This window comes from Phyllobates terribilis, unplaced genomic scaffold, assembly GCF_046119375.1.
Source record: "Phyllobates terribilis strain yellow unplaced genomic scaffold, ASM4611937v1 Scaffold_2247__1_contigs__length_150126, whole genome shotgun sequence".
NCBI classification, from domain to species: domain Eukaryota; kingdom Metazoa; phylum Chordata; class Amphibia; order Anura; family Dendrobatidae; genus Phyllobates; species Phyllobates terribilis.
In genome coordinates, this window is record NW_027365005.1 from 94,004 (window position 1) to 109,237 (window position 15,234).

Below are 15,234 nucleotides of genomic sequence, written 5' to 3' on the forward strand. Positions count from 1 at the left end.
GTCTGGTCAGGATATGAGGTCACATACGACTCTCCTCCATGTTGGCGGTGCTGTGCTCTCTCCTGGGGTTATTATGTGTCTGGTCAGGATATGGGGTCACATACGTCTCTCCTCCATGTTGATGGTGCTGTGCCCTCTCCTGGGGTTATTATGTGTCTGGTCAGGATATGGGGTCACATACGTCTCTCCTCCATGTTGGTGGTGCTGTGCTCTCTCCTGGGGTTATTATGTGTCTGGTCAGGATATGAGGTCACATACGACTCTCCTCCATGTTGGTGGTGCTGTGCCCTCTCCTGGGGTTATTATGTGTCTGGTCAGGATATGGGGTCACATACGTCTCTCCTCCATGTTGGTGGTGCTGTGCTCTCTCCTGGGGTTATTATGTGTCTGGTCAGGATATGGGGTCACATACGTCTCTCCTCCATGTTGGCGGTGCTGTGCTCTCTCCTGGGGTTATTATGTGTCTGGTCAGGATATGGGGTCACATACGTCTCTACTCCATGTTGGTGGTGCTGTGCTCTCTCCTGGGGTTATTATGTGTCTGGTCAGGATATGGGGTCACATACGTCTCTACTCCATGTTGGTGGTGCTGTGCTCTCTCCTGGGGTTATTATGTGTCTGGTCAGGATATGGGGTCACATACGTCTCTCCTCCATGTTGGCGGTGCTGTGCTCTCTCCTGGGGTTATTATGTGTCTAGTCAGGATATGGGGTCACATACGTCTCTCCTCCATGTTGATGGTGCTGTGCCCTCTCCTGGGGTTATTATGTGTCTGGTCAGGATATGGGGTCACATACGACTCTCCTCCATGTTGGTGGTGCTGTGCTCTCTCCTGGGGTTATTATGTGTCTGGTCAGGATATGGGGTCACATACGTCTCTCCTCCATGTTGATGGTGCTGTGCCCTCTCCTGGGGTTATTATGTGTCTGGTCAGGATATGGGGTCACATACGACTCTCCTCTATGTTGGTGGTGCTGTGCCCTCTCCTGGGGTTATTATGTGTCTGGTCAGGATATGGGGTCACATACGTCTCTCCTCCATGTTGGTGGTGCTGTGCTCTCTCCTGGGGTTATTATGTGTCTGGTCAGGATATGGGGTCACATACGTCTCTCCTCCATGTTGATGGTGCTGTGCTCTCTCCTGGGGTTATTATGTGTCTGGTCAGGATATGAGGTCACATACGTCTCTCCTCCATGTTGGCGGTGCTGTGCCCTCTCCTGGGGTTATTATGTGTCTGGTCAGGATATGGGGTCACATACGTCTCTCCTCCATGTTGGCGGTGCTGTGCCCTCTCCTGGGGTTATTATGTGTCTGGTCAGGATATGGGGTCACATACGACTCTCCTCCATGTTGGTGGTGCTGTGCCCTCTCCTGGGGTTATTATGTGTCTGGTCAGGATATGAGGTCACATACGTCTCTCCTCCATGTTTGCGGTGCTGTGTTCTCTCCTGGGGTTATTATGTGTCTGGTCAGGATATGGGGTCACATACGTCTCTCCTCCATGTTGGTGGTGCTGTGCTCTCTCCTGGGGTTATTATGTGTCTGGTCAGGATATGGGGTCACATACGTCTCTCCTCCATGTTGATGGTGCTGTGCTCTCTCCTGGGGTTATTGTGTGTCTGGTCAGGATATGGGGTCACATACGTCTCTCCTCCATATTGGTGGTGCTGTGCCCTCTCCTGGGGTTATTATGTGTCTGGTCAGGATATGGGGTCACATACGTCTCTACTCCATGTTGGTGGTGCTGTGCTCTCTCCTGGGGTTATTATGTGTCTGGTCAGGATATGGGGTCACATACGTCTCTCCTCCATGTTGGTGGTGCTGTGCTCTCTCCTGGGGTTATTGTGTGTCTGGTCAGGATATGGGGTCACATACGTCTCTCCTCCATGTTGGCGGTGCTGTGCTCTCTCCTGGGGTTATTATGTGTCTGGTCAGGATATGGGGTCACATACGTCTCTCCTCCATGTTGGTGGTGCTGTGCTCTCTCCTGGGGTTATTATGTGTCTGGTCAGGATATGGGGTCACATACGTCTCTCCTCCATGTTGGCGGTGCTGTGCCCTCTCCTGGGGTTATTGTGTGTCTGGTCAGGATATGGGGTCACATACGTCTCTCCTCCATGTTGGCGGTGCTGTGCTCTCTCCTGGGGTTATTATGTGTCTGGTCAGGATATGGGGTCACATACGTCTCTCCTCCATGTTGGCGGTGCTGTGCTCTCTCCTGGGGTTATTATGTGTCTGGTCAGGATATGAGGTCACATACGTCTCTCCTCCATGTTGGCGGTGCTGTGCTCTCTCCTGGGGTTATTATGTGTCTGGTCAGGATATGAGGTCACATACGTCTCTCCTCCATGTTGGTGGTGCTGTGCCCTCTCCTGGGGTTATTATGTGTCTGGTCAGGATATGGGGTCACATACGTCTCTCCTCCATGTTGGTGGTGCTGTGCCCTCTCCTGGGGTTATTGTGTGTCTGGTCAGGATATGGGGTCACATACGTCTCTCCTCCATGTTGGTGGTGCTGTGCCCTCTCCTGGGGTTATTGTGTGTCTGGTCAGGATATGGGGTCACATACGTCTCTCCTCCATGTTGGTGGTGCTGTGCTCTCTCCTGGGGTTATTATGTGTCTGGTCAGGATATGGGGTCACATACGTCTCTCCTCCATGTTGGCGGTGCTGTGCTCTCTCCTGGGGTTATTGTGTGTCTGGTCAGGATATGGGGTCACATACGTCTCTCCTCCATGTTGGTGGTGCTGTGCCCTCTCCTGGGGTTATTATGTGTCTGGTCAGGATATGGGGTCACATACGTCTCTCCTCCATGTTGGTGGTGCTGTGCCCTCTCCTGGGGTTATTATGTGTCTGGTCAGGATATGGGGTCACATACGTCTCTCCTCCATGTTGGCGGTGCTGTGCCCTCTCCTGGGGTTATTATGTGTCTGGTCAGGATATGGGGTCACATACGTCTCTCCTCCATGTTGGTGGTGCTGTGCTCTCTCCTGGGGTTATTATGTGTCTGGTCAGGATATGGGGTCACATACGTCTCTCCTCCATGTTGGTGGTGCTGTGCTCTCTCCTGGGGTTATTATGTGTCTGGTCAGGATATGGGGTCACATACGTCTCTCCTCCATGTTGGTGGTGCAGTGCTCTCTCCTGGGGTTATTATGTGTCTGGTCAGGATATGGGGTCACATACGTCTCTCCTCCATGTTGGTGGTGCTGTGCCCTCTCCTGGGGTTATTATGTGTCTGGTCAGGATATGGGGTCACATACGTCTCTCCTCCATGTTGGCGGTGCTGTGCCCTCTCCTGGGGTTATTATGTGTCTGGTCAGGATATGGGGTCACATACGTCTCTCCTCCATGTTGGTGGTGCTGTGCCCTCTCCTGGGGTTATTATGTGTCTGGTCAGGATATGCGGTCACATACGTCTCTCCTCCATGTTGGTGGTGCTGTGATCTCTCCTGGGGTTATTATGTGTCTAGTCAGGATATGCGGTCACATACGTCTCTCCTCCATGTTGGTGGTGCTGTGCCCTCTCCTGGGGTTATTATGTGTCTGGTCAGGATATGGGGTCACATACGTCTCTCCTCCATGTTGGTGGTGCTGTGCCGTCTCCTGGGGTTATTATGTGTCTGGTCAGGATATGAGGTCACATACGTCTCTCCTCCATGTTGGTGGTGCTGTGCTCTCTCCTGGGGTTATTATGTGTCTGGTCAGGATATGGGGTCACATACGTCTCTCCTCCATGTTGGTGGTGCTGTGCCCTCTCCTGGGGTTATTATGTGTCTGGTCAGGATATGGGGTCACATACGTCTCTCCTCCATGTTGGTGGTGCTGTGCCCTCTCCTGGGGTTATTATGTGTCTGGTCAGGATATGGGGTCACATACGTCTCTCCTCCATGTTGGTGGTGCTGTGCTCTCTCCTGGGGTTATTATGTGTCTGGTCAGGATATGGGGTCACATACGTCTCTCCTCCATGTTGGCGGTGCTGTGCTCTCTCCTGGAGTTATTATGTGTCTGGTCAGGATATGGGGTCACATACGTCTCTCCTCCATGTTGGCGGTGCTGTGCCCTCTCCTGGGGTTATTATGTGTCTGGTCAGGATATGGGGTCACATACGTCTCTCCTCCATGTTGGTGGTGCTGTGCTCTCTCCTGGGGTTATTGTGTGTCTGGTCAGGATATGGGGTCACATACGTCTCTCCTCCATGTTGGTGGTGCTGTGCCCTCTCCTGGGGTTATTGTGTGTCTGGTCAGGATATGCGGTCACATACGTCTCTCCTCCATGTTGGTGGTGCTGTGAACTCTCCTGGGGTTATTATGTGTCTGGTCAGGATATGGGGTCACATACGTCTCTCCTCCATGTTGGTGGTGCTGTGCTCTCTCCTGGGGTTATTATGTGTCTGGTCAGGATATGGGGTCACATACGTCTCTCCTCCATGTTGGTGGTGCTGTGCTCTCTCCTGGGGTTATTATGTGTCTGGTCAGGATATGAGGTCACATACGTCTCTCCTCCATGTTGGTGGTGCTGTGCTCTCTCCTGGGGTTATTGTGTGTCTGGTCAGGATATGGGGTCACATACGTCTCTCCTCCATGTTGGTGGTGCTGTGCTCTCTCCTGGGGTTATTGTGTGTCTGGTCAGGATATGGGGTCACATACGTCTCTCCTCCATGTTGGTGGTGCTGTGCTCTCTCCTGGGGTTATTATGTGTCTGGTCAGGATATGGGGTCACATACGTCTCTCCTCCATGTTGGCGGTGCTGTGCTCTCTCCTGGGGTTATTATGTGTCTGGTCAGGATATGGGGTCACATACGTCTCTCCTCCATGTTGGTGGTGCTGTGCCCTCTCCTGGGGTTATTGTGTGTCTGGTCAGGATATGGGGTCACATACGTCTCTCCTCCATGTTGGTGGTGCTGTGATCTCTCCTGGGGTTATTATGTGTCTGGTCAGGATATGGGGTCACATACGTCTCTCCTCCATGTTGGTGGTGCTGTGCTCTCTCCTGGGGTTATTGTGTGTCTGGTCAGGATATGGGGTCACATACGTCTCTCCTCCATGTTGGTGGTGCTGTGCTCTCTCCTGGGGTTATTATGTGTCTGGTCAGGATATGGGGTCACATACGTCTCTCCTCCATGTTGGCGGTGCTGTGCTCTCTCCTGGGGTTATTATGTGTCTGGTCAGGATATGGGGTCACATACGTCTCTCCTCCATGTTGGTGGTGCTGTGCTCTCTCCTGGGGTTATTATGTGTCTGGTCAGGCTATGAGGTCACATACGTCTCTCCTCCATGTTGGTGGTGCTGTGCCCTCTCCTGGGGTTATTATGTGTCTGGTCAGGATATGGGGTCACATACGTCTCTCCTCCATGTTGGTGGTGCTGTGCCCTCTCCTGGGGTTATTATGTGTCTGGTCAGGATATGGGGTCACATACGTCTCTCCTCCATGTTGGTGGTGCTGTGATCTCTCCTGGGGTTATTATGTGTCTGGTCAAGATATGGGGTCACATACGTCTCTCCTCCATGTTGATGGTGCTGTGCCCTCTCCTGGGGTTATTATGTGTCTGGTCAGGATATGGGGTCACATACGTCTCTCCTCCATGTTGATGGTGCTGTGCCCTCTCCTGGGGTTATTATGTGTCTGGTCAGGATATGGGGTCACATACGTCTCTCCTCCATGTTGGTGGTGCTGTGCCCTCTCCTGGGGTTATTATGTGTCTGGTCAGGATATGGGGTCACATACGTCTCTCCTCCATGTTGGTGGTGCTGTGCTCTCTCCTGGGGTTATTATGTGTCTGGTCAGGATATGGGGTCACATACATCTCTCCTCCATGTTGGCGGTGCTGTGCCCTCTCCTGGGGTTATTATGTGTCTGGTCAGGATATGGGGTCACATACGTCTCTCCTCCATGTTGGTGGTGCTGTGCTCTCTCCTGGGGTTATTGTGTGTCAGGTCAGGATATGGGGTCACATACGTCTCTCCTCCATGTTGGTGGTGCTGTGCTCTCTCCTGGGGTTATTGTGTGTCTGGTCAGGATATGGGGTCACATACGTCTCTCCTCCATGTTGGTGGTGCTGTGCTCTCTCCTGGGGTTATTATGTGTATGGTCAGGATATGGGGTCACATACGTCTCTCCTCCATGTTGGTGGTGCTGTGCCCTCTCCTGGGGTTATTATGTGTCTGGTCAGGATATGAGGTCACATACGTCTCTCCTCCCTGTTGGCGGTGCTGTGCCCTCTCCTGGGGTTATTATGTGTCTGGTCAGGATATGGGGTCACATACGTCTCTCCTCCATGTTGGTGGTGCTGTGCCCTCTCCTGGGGTTATTATGTGTCTGGTCAGGATATGGGGTCACATACGTCTCTCCTCCATGTTGGCGGTGCTGTGCTCTCTCCTGGGGTTATTATGTGTCTGGTCAGGATATGGGGTCACATACGTCTCTCCTCCATGTTGGTGGTGCTGTGCTCTCTCCTGGGGTTATTATGTGTCTGGTCAGGATATGGGGTCACATACGTCTCTCCTCCATGTTGGTGGTGCTGTGCCCTCTCCTGGGGTTATTGTGTGTCTGGTCAGGATATGGGGTCACATACGTCTCTCCTCCATGTTGGCGGTGCTGTGCCCTCTCCTGGGGTTATTATGTGTCTGGTCAGGATATGAGGTCACATACGTCTCTCCTCCATGTTGGTGGTGCTGTGCCCTCTCCTGGGGTTATTATGTGTCTGGTCAGGATATGGGGTCACATACGTCTCTCCTCCATGTTGGTGGTGCTGTGCTCTCTCCTGGGGTTATTATGTGTCTGGTCAGGATATGGGGTCACATACGTCTCTCCTCCATGTTGGTGGTGCTGTGCCCTCTCCTGGGGTTATTATGTGTCTGGTCAGGATATGGGGTCACATACGTCTCTCCTCCATGTTGGTGGTGCTGTGCTCTCTCCTGGGGTTATTATGTGTCTGGTCAGGATATGGGGTCACATACGTCTCTCCTCCATGTTGGTGGTGCTGTGCCCTCTCCTGGGGTTATTATGTGTCTGGTCAGGATATGGGGTCACATACGTCTCTCCTCCATGTTGGTGGTGCTGTGCCCTCTCCTGGGGTTATTATGTGTATGGTCAGGATATGGGGTCACATACGTCTCTCCTCCATGTTGGTGGTGCTGTGCTCTCTCCTGGGGTTATTGTGTGTCTGGTCAGGATATGGGGTCACATACGTCTCTCCTCCATGTTGGTGGTGCTGTGCTCTCTCCTGGGGTTATTATGTGTATGGTCAGGATATGGGGTCACATACGTCTCTCCTCCATGTTGGTGGTGCTGTGTTCTCTCCTGGGGTTATTGTGTGTCTGGTCAGGATATGGGGTCACATACGTCTCTCCTCCATGTTGGTGGTGCTGTGCTCTCTCCTGGGGTTATTATGTGTATGGTCAGGATATGGGGTCACATACGTCTCTCCTCCATGTTGGTGGTGCTGTGCTCTCTCCTGGGGTTATTGTGTGTCTGGTCAGGATATGGGGTCACATACGTCTCTCCTCCATGTTGGCGGTGCTGTGCTCTCTCCTGGGGTTATTATGTGTCTGGTCAGGATATGGGGTCACATACGTCTCTCCTCCATGTTGGTGGTGCTGTGCTCTCTCCTGGGGTTATTATGTGTATGGTCAGGATATGCGGTCACATACGTCTCTCCTCCATGTTGGTGGTGCTGTGCCCTCTCCTGGGGTTATTATGTGTCTGGACAGGATATGGGGTCACATACGTCTCTCCTCCATGTTGGTGGTGCTGTGCTCTCTCCTGGGGTTATTGTGTGTCTGGTCAGGATATGGGGTCACATACGTCTCTCCTCCATGTTGGTGGTGCTGTGCCCTCTCCTGGGGTTATTATGTGTCTGGTCAGGATATGGGGTCACATACATCTCTCCTCCATGTTGGCAGTGCTGTGCCCTCTCCTGGGGTTATTATGTGTCTGGTCAGGATATGGGGTCACATACGTCTCTCCTCCATGTTGGTGGTGCTGTGCTCTCTCCTGGGGTTATTGTGTGTCAGGTCAGGATATGGGGTCACATACGTCTCTCCTCCATGTTGGTGGTGCTGTGCTCTCTCCTGGGGTTATTGTGTGTCTGGTCAGGATATGGGGTCACATACGTCTCTCCTCCATGTTGGTGGTGCTGTGCTCTCTCCTGGGGTTATTATGTGTATGGTCAGGATATGGGGTCACATACGTCTCTCCTCCATGTTGGTGGTGCTGTGCCCTCTCCTGGGGTTATTATGTGTCTGGTCAGGATATGGGGTCACATACGTCTCTCCTCCCTGTTGGTGGTGCTGTGCCCTCTCCTGGGGTTATTATGTGTCTGGTCAGGATATGGGGTCACATACGTCTCTCCTCCATGTTGGTGGTGCTGTGCCCTCTCCTGGGGTTATTATGTGTCTGGTCAGGATATGGGGTCACATACGTCTCTCCTCCATGTTGGCGGTGCTGTGCTCTCTCCTGGGGTTATTATGTGTCTGGTCAGGATATGGGGTCACATACGTCTCTCCTCCATGTTGGTGGTGCTGTGCTCTCTCCTGGGGTTATTATGTGTCTGGTCAGGATATGGGGTCACATACGTCTCTCCTCCATGTTGGTGGTGCTGTGCCCTCTCCTGGGGTTATTGTGTGTCTGGTCAGGATATGGGTCACATACGTCTCTCCTCCATGTTGGCGGTGCTGTGCCCTCTCCTGGGGTTATTATGTGTCTGGTCAGGATATGGGGTCACATACGTCTCTCCTCCATGTTGGCGGTGCTGTGCTCTCTCCTGGGGTTATTATGTGTCTGGTCAGGATATGAGGTCACATACGTCTCTCCTCCATGTTGGTGGTGCTGTGTTCTCTCCTGGGGTTATTATGTGTCTGGTCAGGATATGGGGTCACATACGTCTCTCCTCCATGTTGGCGGTGCTGTGCCCTCTCCTGGGGTTATTGTGTGTCTGGTCAGGATATGAGGTCACATACGTCTCTCCTCCATGTTGGCGGTGCTGTGCCCTCTCCTGGGGTTATTGTGTGTCTGGTCAGGATATGGGGTCACATACGTCTCTCCTCCATGTTGGCGGTGCTGTGCCCTCTCCTGGGGTTATTGTGTGTCTGGTCAGGATATGAGGTCACATACGTCTCTCCTCCATGTTGGTGGTGCTGTGTTCTCTCCTGGGGTTATTATGTGTCTGGTCAGGATATGGGTCACATACGTCTCTCCTCCATGTTGGTGGTGCTGTGCCCTCTCCTGGGGTTATTATGTGTCTGGTCAGGATATGGGGTCACATACGTCTCTCCTCCATGTTGGTGGTGCTGTGCTCTCTCCTGGGGTTATTATGTGTCTGGTCAGGATATGGGGTCACATACGTCTCTCCTCCATGTTGGTGGTGCTGTGCCCTCTCCTGGGGTTATTATGTGTCTGGTCAGGATATGGGGTCACATACGTCTCTCCTCCATGTTGGTGGTGCTGTGCTCTCTCCTGGGGTTATTATGTGTATGGTCAGGATATGGGGTCACATACGTCTCTCCTCCATGTTGGTGGTGCTGTGCTCTCTCCTGGGGTTATTGTGTGTCTGGTCAGGATATGGGGTCACATACGTCTCTCCTCCATGTTGGTGGTGCTGTGCTCTCTCCTGGGGTTATTATGTGTCTGGTCAGGATATGGGGTCACATACGTCTCTCCTCCATGTTGGTGCTGCTGTGCTCTCTCCTGGGGTTATTATGTGTCTGGTCAGGATATGGGGTCACATACGTCTCTCCTCCATGTTGGTGGTGCTGTGCCCTCTCCTGGGGTTATTATGTGTCTGGTCAGGATATGGGGTCACATACGTCTCTCCTCCATGTTGGTGGTGCTGTGCCCTCTCCTGGGGTTATTGTGTGTCTGGTCAGGATATGGGGTCACATACGTCTCTCCTCCATGTTGGTGGTGCTGTGCTCTCTCCTGGGGTTATTATGTGTATGGTCAGGATATGGGGTCACATACGTCTCTCCTCCATGTTGGCGGTGCTGTGCCCTCTCCTGGGGTTATTATGTGTCTGGTCAGGATATGGGGTCACATACGTCTCTCCTCCATGTTGGCGGTGCTGTGCTCTCTCCTGGGGTTATTATGTGTATGGTCAGGATATGGGGTCACATACGTCTCTCCTCCATGTTGGCGGTGCTGTGCTCTCTCCTGGGGTTATTATGTGTATGGTCAGGATATGGGGTCACATACGTCTCTCCTCCATGTTGGTGGTGCTGTGTTCTCTCCTGGGGTTATTGTGTGTCTGGTCAGGATATGGGGTCACATACGTCTCTCCTCCATGTTGGTGGTGCTGTGCTCTCTCCTGGGGTTATTATGTGTCTGGTCAGGATATGAGGTCACATACGTCTCTCCTCCATGTTGGTGGTGCTGTGCTCTCTCCTGGGGTTATTGTGTGTCTGGTCAGGATATGGGGTCACATACGTCTCTCCTCCATGTTGGTGGTGCTGTGACCTCTCCTGGGGTTATTGTGTGTCTGGTCAGGATATGGGGTCACATACGACTCTCCTCCATGTTGGCGGTGCTGTGCCCTCTCCTGGGGTTATTATGTGTCTGGTCAGGATATGGGGTCACATACGTCTCTCCTCCATGTTGGTGGTGCTGTGCTCTCTCCTGGGGTTATTATGTGTCTGGTCAGGATATGGGGTCACATACGTCTCTCCTCCCTGTTGGTGGTGCTGTGTTCTCTCCTGGGGTTATTATGTGTCTGGTCAGGATATGGGGTCACATACGTCTCTCCTCCATGTTGGTGGTGCTGTGCCCTCTCCTGGGGTTATTATGTGTATGGTCAGGATATGGGGTCACATACGTCTCTCCTCCATGTTGGTGGTGCTGTGTTCTCTCCTGGGGTTATTGTGTGTCTGGTCAGGATATGGGGTCACATACGTCTCTCCTCCATGTTGGTGGTGCTGTGCTCCCTCCTGGGGTTATTATGTGTCTGGTCAGGATATGGGGTCACATACGTCTCTCCTCCATGTTGGTGGTGCTGTGCTCTCTCCTGGGGTTATTTTGTGTCTGGTCAGGATATGGGGTCACATACGTCTCTCCTCCATATTGGTGGTGCTGTGTTCTCTCCTGGGGTTATTGTGTGTCTGGTCAGGATATGGGGTCACATACGTCTCTCCTCCATGTTGGTGGTGCTGTGCTCTCTCCTGGGGTTATTGTGCGTCTGGTCAGGATATGAGGTCACATACGTCTCTCCTCCATGTTGGTGGTGCTGTGCTCTCTCCTGGGGTTATTATGTGTCTGGTCAGGATATGGGGTCACATACGTCTCTCCTCCATGTTGGTGGTGCTGTGCTCTCTCCTGGGGTTATTGTGTGTCTGGTCAGGATATGGGGTCACATACGTCTCTCCTCCATGTTGGCGGTGCTGTGCTCTCTCCTGGGGTTATTATGCGTCTGGTCAGGATATGGGGTCACATACGTCTCTCCTCCATGTTGGTGGTGCTGTGCCCTCTCCTCGGGTTATTATGCGTTTGGTCAGGATATGGGGTCACATACGTCTCTCCTCCATGTTGGCGGTGCTGTGCTCTCTCCTGGGGTTATTATGCGTCTGGTCAGGATATGGGGTCACATACGTCTCTCCTCCATGTTGGCGGTGCTGTGCTCTCTCCTGGGGTTATTATGTGTCTGGTCAGCATATGGGGTCACATACGTCTCTCCTCCATGTTGGTGGTGCTGTGCTCTCTCCTGGGGTTATTATGTGTCTGGTCAGGATATGGGGTCACATACGTCTCTCCTCCATGTTGGCGGTGCTGTGCCCTCTCCTCGGGTTATTATGCGTTTGGTCAGGATATGGGGTCACATACGTCTCTCCTCCATGTTGGCGGTGCTGTGCTCTCTCCTGGGGTTATTATGCGTCTGGTCAGGATATGGGGTCACATACGTCTCTCCTCCATGTTGGCGGTGCTGTGCTCTCTCCTGGGGTTATTATGTGTCTGGTCAGCATATGGGGTCACATACGTCTCTCCTCCATGTTGGTGGTGCTGTGCTCTCTCCTGGGGTTATTATGTGTCTGGTCAGGATATGGGGTCACATACGTCTCTCCTCCATATTGGTGGTGCTGTGTTCTCTCCTGGGGTTATTATGTGTCTCGTCAGGATATGGGGTCACATACGTCTCTCCTCCATGTTGGTGGTGCTGTGCTCTCTCCTGGGGTTATTATGTGTCTGGTCAGGATATGGGGTCACATACGTCTCTCCTCCATATTGGTGGTGCTGTGCCCTCTCCTGGGGTTATTATGTGTCTGGTCAGGATATGGGGTCACATACGTCTCTCCTCCATGTTGGTGGTGCTGTGCCCTCTCCTGGGGTTATTATGTGTCTGGTCAGTATATGGGGTCACATACGTCTCTCCTCCATGTTGGTGGTGCTGTGCCCTCTCCTGGGGTTATTATGTGTCTGGTCAGGATATGGGGTCACATACGTCTCTCCTCCATGTTGGCGGTGCTGTGCCCTCTCCTAGGGTTATTGTGTGTCTGGTCAGGATATGAGGTCACATACGTCTCTCCTCCATGTTGGCGGTGCTGTGCTCTCTCCTGGGGTTATTATGTGTCTGGTCAGGATATGGGGTCACATACGTCTCTCCTCCATGTTGGTGGTGCTGTGCTCTCTCCTGGGGTTATTATGTGTCTGGTCAGGATATGGGGTCACATACGTCTCTCCTCCATGTTGGTGGTGCTGTGCCCTCTCCTGGGGTTATTATGTGTCTGGTCAGGATATGGGGTCACATACGTCTCTCCTCCATGTTGGTGGTGCTGTGCCCTCTCCTGGGGTTATTGTGTGTCTGGTCAGGATATGGGGTCACATACGTCTCTCCTCCATGTTGGCGGTGCTGTGCTCTCTCCTGGGGTTATTATGTGTCTGGTCAGGATATGGGGTCACATACGTCTCTCCTCCATGTTGGTGGTGCTGTGCCCTCTCCTGGGGTTATTGTGTGTCTGGTCAGGATATGGGGTCCCATACGTCTCTCCTCCATGTTGGTGGTGCTGTGCTCTCTCCTGGGGTTATTATGTGTCTGGTCAGGATATGGGGTCACATACGTCTCTCCTCCATGTTGGTGGTGCTGTGCCCTCTCCTGGGGTTATTATGTGTCTGGTCAGGATATGGGGTCAAATACGTCTCTCCTCCATGTTGGTGGTGCTGTGCCCTCTCCTGGGGTTATTGTGTGTCTGGTCAGGATATGGGGTCCCATACGTCTCTCCTCCATGTTGGTGGTGCTGTGTTCTCTCCTGGGGTTATTGTGTGTCTGGTCAGGATATGAGGTCACATACGTCTCTCCTCCATGTTGGCGGTGCTGTGCCCTCTCCTGGGGTTATTATGTGTCTGGTCAGGATATGGGGTCACATACGTCTCTCCTCCATGTTGGTGGTGCTGTGCCCTCTCCTGGGGTTATTATGTGTCTGGTCAGGATATGGGGTCAAATACGTCTCTCCTCCATGTTGGTGGTGCTGTGCCCTCTCCTGGGGTTATTATGTGTCTGGTCAGGATATGGGGTCAAATACGTCTCTCCTCCATGTTGGTGGTGCTGTGCCCTCTCCTGGGGTTATTATGTGTCTGGTCAGGATATGGGGTCACATACGTCTCTCCTCCATGTTGGTGGTGCTGTGCCCTCTCCTGGGGTTATTATGTGTCTGGTCAGGATATGGGGTCACATACGTCTCTCCTCCATGTTGGTGGTGCTGTGCCCTCTCCTGGGGTTATTGTGTGTCTGGTCAGGATATGAGGTCACATACGTCTCTCCTCCATGTTGGTGGTGCTGTGCTCTCTCCTGGGGTTATTGTGTGTCTGGTCAGGATATGGGGTCACATACGTCTCTACTCCATGTTGGTGGTGCTGTGCTCTCTCCTGGGGTTATTGTGTGTCTGGTCAGGATATGGGGTCACATACGTCTCTCCTCCATGTTGGTGGTGCTGTGCTCTCTCCTGGGGTTATTATGTGTCTGGTCAGGATATGGGGTCACATACGTCTCTACTCCATGTTGGTGGTGCTGTGCTCTCTCCTGGGGTTATTATGTGTCTGGTCAGGATATGGGGTCACATACGTCTCTACTCCATGTTGGTGGTGCTGTGCTCTCTCCTGGGGTTATTATGTGTCTGGTCAGGATATGGGGTCATATACGTCTCTCCTCCATGTTGGTGGTGCTGTGCTCTCTCCTGGGGTTATTATGTGTCTGGTCAGGATATGGGGTCACATACGTCTCTCCTCCATGTTGGTGGTGCTGTGCTCTCTCCTGGGGTTATTATGTGTCTGGTCAGGATATGGGGTCACATACGTCTCTCCTCCATGTTGGTGGTGCTGTGCTCTCTCCTGGGGTTATTATGTGTCTGGTCAGGATATGGGGTCACATACGTCTCTCCTCCATGTTGGTGGTGCTGTGCCCTCTCCTGGGGTTATTATGTGTCTGGTCAGGAAATGAGGTCACATACGTCTCTCCTCCATGTTGGTGGTGCTGTGCCCTCTCCTGGGGTTATTATGTGTATGGTCAGGATATGGGGTCACATACGTCTCTCCTCCATGTTGGTGGTGCTGTGCTCTCTCCTGGGGTTATTGTGTGTCTGGTCAGGATATGGGGTCACATACGTCTCTCCTCCATGTTGGTGGTGCTGTGCTCTCTCCTGGGGTTATTGTGTGTCTGGTCAGGATATGGGGTCACATACGTCTCTCCTCCATGTTGATGGTGCTGTGCCCTCTCCTGGGGTTATTATGTGTCTGGTCAGGATATGGGGTCACATACGACTCTCCTCCATGTTGGCGGTGCTGTGCTCTCTCCTGGGGTTATTATGTGTATGGTCAGGATATGGGGTCACATACGTCTCTCCTCCATGTTGGTGGTGCTGTGCTCTCTCCTGGGGTTATTATGTGTCTGGTCAGGATATGGGGTCACATACGTCTCTCCTCCATGTTGGTGGTGCTGTGCCCTCTCCTGGGGTTATTATGTGTCTGGTCAGGATATGGGGTCACATACGTCTCTCCTCCATGTTGGTGGTGCTGTGATCTCTCCTGGGGTTATTATGTGTCTGGTCAGGATATGGGGTCACATACGTCTCTCCTCCATGTTGGTGGTGCTGTGCTCTCTCCTGGGGTTATTATGTGTCTGGTCAGGATATGGGGTCACATACGTCTCTCCTCCATATTGGTGGTGCTGTGTTCTCTCCTGGGGTTATTGTGTGTCTGGTCAGGATATGGGGTCACATATGTCTCTCCTCCATGTTGGTGGTGCTGTGCTCTCTCCTGGG